Source organism: Oncorhynchus masou, chromosome 19 (assembly GCF_036934945.1).
Source record: "Oncorhynchus masou masou isolate Uvic2021 chromosome 19, UVic_Omas_1.1, whole genome shotgun sequence".
Lineage (NCBI taxonomy): Eukaryota > Metazoa > Chordata > Actinopteri > Salmoniformes > Salmonidae > Oncorhynchus > Oncorhynchus masou.
The window spans coordinates 1,408,288-1,412,297 of NC_088230.1; positions in this window are offsets into that span (position 1 = coordinate 1,408,288).

The window sequence follows — 4,010 nt, forward strand, 5'->3', positions numbered from 1 at the left end:
GGGTTAGGATAAGGGTTAAGGTTAGGGCAAGGGTTAAGTTTAGGGTTAGGATAAGGGTTAAGGTTAGGGCTAGGGTTAAGTTTAGGGTTAGGATAAGGGTTAAGGTTAGGGTTAGGATAAGGGTTAAGGTTAGGGTTAGGATAAGGGTTAAGGTTAGGGCTAGGGCTAAGTTTAGGGTTAGGATAAGGGTAAAGGTTAGGGTTAGGATAAGGGTTAAGGTTAGGGTTAGGATAAGGGTTAAGGTTAGGGTAAGGGTTAAGGTTAGGGCTAGGGCTAAGTTTAGGGTTAGGATAAGGGTTAAGGTTAGGGTTAGGATAAGGGTTAAGGTTAGGGTAAGGATAAGGGTTAAGGTTAGGGCTAGGGCTAAGTTTAGGGTTAGGATAAGGGTTAAGGTTAGGGTTCGGATAAGGGTTAAGGTTAGGGTTAGGATAAGGTTTAAGGTTAGGGCTAGGGCTAAGTTTAGGGTTAGGATAAGGGTTAAGGTTAGGGTTAGGATAAGGGTTAAGGTTAGGGTTAGGATAAGGGTTAAGGTTAGGGCTAGGGCTAAGTTTAGGGTTAGGATAAGGGTTAAATTTAGGGTTAGGATAAGGGTTAGGGCAAGGTTTTGTTTAGGGTTAGGATAAGGGTTAAGGTTAGGGCAAGGGTTAAGTTTAGGGTTAGGATAAGGTTTAAGGTTAGGGCTAGGGCTAAGTTTAGGGTTAGGATAAGGGTTAAGTTTAGGGTTAGGATAAGGTTTAAGGTTAGGGCTAGGGCTAAGTTTAGGGTTAGGGCAAGGGTTAAGTTTAGGGTTAGGATAAGGGTTAGGGCAAGGGTTACGTTTAGGGTTAGGGCAAGGGTTAAGTTTAGGGTTAGGATAAGGGTTAGGGCAAGGGTTACGTTTAGAGTTAGGGCAAGGGTTAAGTTTAGGGTTAGGATAAGGGTTAAGGTTAGGGCAAGGGTTAAGTTTAGGGTTAGGATAAGCGTTAAGGTTAGGGCTAGGGTTAAGTTTAGGGTTAGGATAAGGGTTAAGGTTAGGGCTAGGGTTAAGTTTAGGATAAGGGTTAAGGTTAGAGTAGGGCAAGGGTTACGTTTAGGGTTAGGGCAAGGGTTAAGTTTAAGGTTAGGATAAGGGTTAGGTCTAGGGCTAAGTTTAGGGTTAGGATAAGGGTTAATGTTAGGGTTAGGATAAGGGTTAAGGTTAGGGTTAGGATAAGGGTTAAGGTTAGGGCTAGGGCTAAGTTTAGGGTTAGGATAAGGGTTAGGATAAGGGTTAAGGTTAGGGCTAGGGCTAAGTTTAGGGTTAGGATAAGGGTTAAATTTAGGGTTAGGATAAGGGTTAGGGCAAGGGTTAAGTTTAGGGTTAGGATAAGGGTTAGGGCAAGGGTTAAGTTTAGGGTTAGGTGAGGGTTAGGGCAAGGGCAAGGGTTAAATTTAGGGTTAGGATAAGGGTTAGGGCAAGGGTTAAATTTAGGGTTAGGATAAGGGTTAGGGCAAGGGTTACGTTTAGGGATAGGGCAAGGGTTAAGTTTAGGGTTAGGATAAGGGTTAAGGTTAGGGCTAGGGTTAAGTTTAGGATAAGGGTTAAGGTTAGGGTTAGGATAAGGGTTAAGGTTAGGGCTAGGGCTAAGTTTAGGGTTAGGATAAGGGTTAAGGTTAGGGTTAGGATAAGCGTTAAGGTTAGGGTTAGGATAAGGGTTAAGGTTAGGGCTAGGGCTAAGTTGAGGGTTAGGATAAGGGTTAGGATAAGGGTTAAGGTTAGGGCTAGGGTTAAGTTTAGGGTTAGGATAAGGGTTAAGGTTAGGGTTAGGATAAGGGTTAAGGTTAGGATAAGGGTTAAGGTTAGGGCTAGGGTTAGGTTAAGGGTTAAGGTTAGGGCTAGGGTTAAGTTTAGGGTTAGGATAAGGGTTAAGGTTAGGGCTAGGTTAAGGGTTAGGATAAGGGTTAAGGTTAGGGTTAGGATAAGGGTTAGGATAAGGGTTAAGGTTAAGGCTAGGGTTAAGGTTAGGGTTAGGATAAGGGTTAAGGTTAGGGTTAGGATATGGGTTAAGGTTAGGGCTAGGTTTAGGGCTAGGTTTAGGGTTAGGATAAGGGTTAAGGTTAGGGCTAGGGCTTGGTTTAGGGTTAGGATAAGGGTTAAGGTTAGGGCTAGGGCTTGGTTTAGGGTTAGGATAAGGGTTAAGGTTAGGGCTAGGGCTTGGTTTAGGGTTAGGATAAGGGTTAAGGTTAGGGCTAGGGCTTGGTTTAGGGTTAGGATAAGGGTTAAGGTTAGGGCTAGGGCTTGGTTTAGGGTTAGGATAATTGTTAAGGTTAGGGCTAGGGTTAAGTTTAGGGTTAGGATAAGGGTTAAGGTTAGGGTTAGGATAAGGGTTAAGGTTAGGGCTAGGGCTAAGTTTAGGGTTATGATAAGGGTTAAGGTTAGGGTTAGGATAAGGGTTAAGGTTAGGGCTAGGGTTAAGTTTAGGGTTAGGATAAGGGTTAGGGTTAGGATAAGGGTTAAGGTTAGGGTTAGGATAAGGGTTAGGTTTAGGGTTAGGGTTAGGGTTAAGTTTAGGGTTAGGATAAGGGTTAAGGTTAGGGCTAGGGTTAGGGTTAAGTTTAGGGTTAGGATAAGGGTTAGGATAAGGGTTAAGGTTAGGGCTAGGGCTAAGTTTAGGGTTAGGATAAGGGTCAAATTTAGGGTTAGGATAAGGGTTAGGGCAAGGGTTAAGTTTAGGGTTAGGATAAGGGTTAGGGCAAGGGTTAAGTTTAGGGTTAGGTGAGGGTTAGGGCAAGGGTTAAATTTAGGGTTAGGATAAGGGATAGGGCAAGGGTTAAATTTAGGGTTAGGATAAGGGTTAGGGCAAGGGTTAAGTTTAGGGTTAGGATAAGGGTTAGGGCAAGGGTTACGTTTAGGGTTAGGGCAAGGGTTAAGTTTAGGGTTAGGATAAGGGTTAAGGTTAGGGCAAGGGTTAAGTTTAGGGTTAGGATAAGGGTTAAGGTTAGGGATAGGGTTAAGTTTAGGGTTAGGATAAGGGTTAAGGTTAGGGCTAGGGTTAAGTTTAGGATAAGGGTTAAGGTTAGGGTTAGGATAAGGGTTAAGGTTAGGGCTAGGGCTAAGTTTAGGGTTAGGATAAGGGTTAAGGTTAGGGTTAGGATAAGGGTTAAGGTTAGGGTTAGGATAAGGGTTAAGGTTAGGGCTAGGGCTAAGTTTAGGATAAGGGTTAAGGTTAGGGTTAGGATAAGGGTTAAGGTTAGGGTTAGGATAAGGGTTAAGGTTAGGGCTAGGGCTAAGTTTAGGGTTAGGATAAGGGTTAAGGTTAGGGCTAGGGCTAAGTTTAGGGTTAGGATAAGGGTTAAGGTTAGGGTTAGGATAAGGGTTAGGGCAAGGGTTAAGTTTAGGGTTAGGATAAGGGTTAAGGTTAGGGCTAGGGCTAAGTTTAGGATAAGGGTTAAGGTTAGGGTTAGGATAAGGGTTAAGGTTAAGGTTAGGATAAGGGTTAAGGTTAGGGCTAGGGCTAAGTTTAGGGTTAGGATAAGGGTTAAGGTTAGTATAAGGGTTAAGGTTAGGGTTAGGATAAGGGTTAAGGTTAGGGCTAGGGCTAAGTTTAGGGTTAGGATAAGGGTTAGGATAAGGGTTAAGGTTAGGGCTAGGGCTAAGTTTAGGGTTAGGATAAGGGTTAAATTTAGGGTTAGGATAAGGGTTAGGGCAAGGTTTAGTTTAGGGTTAGGATAAGGGTTAAGGTTAGGGCAAGGGTTAAGTTTAGGGTTAGGATAAGGGTTAAGGTTAGGGCTAGGGCTAAGTTTAGGGATAGGATAAGGGTTAAGGTTAGGGTAAGGATAAGGGTTAAGGTTAGGGTTAGGATAAGGGTTAAGGTTAGGGCTAGGGCTAAGTTTAGGGTTAGGATAAGGGTTAGGATAAGGGTTAAGGTTAGGGCTAGGGCTAAGTTTAGGGTTAGGATAAGGGTTAGGATAAGGGTTAGGGTTAGGATAAGGGTTAGGGCAAGGGTTAAGTTTAGGGTTAGGATAAGGGTTAGGGCAAGGGTTAAGTTTAG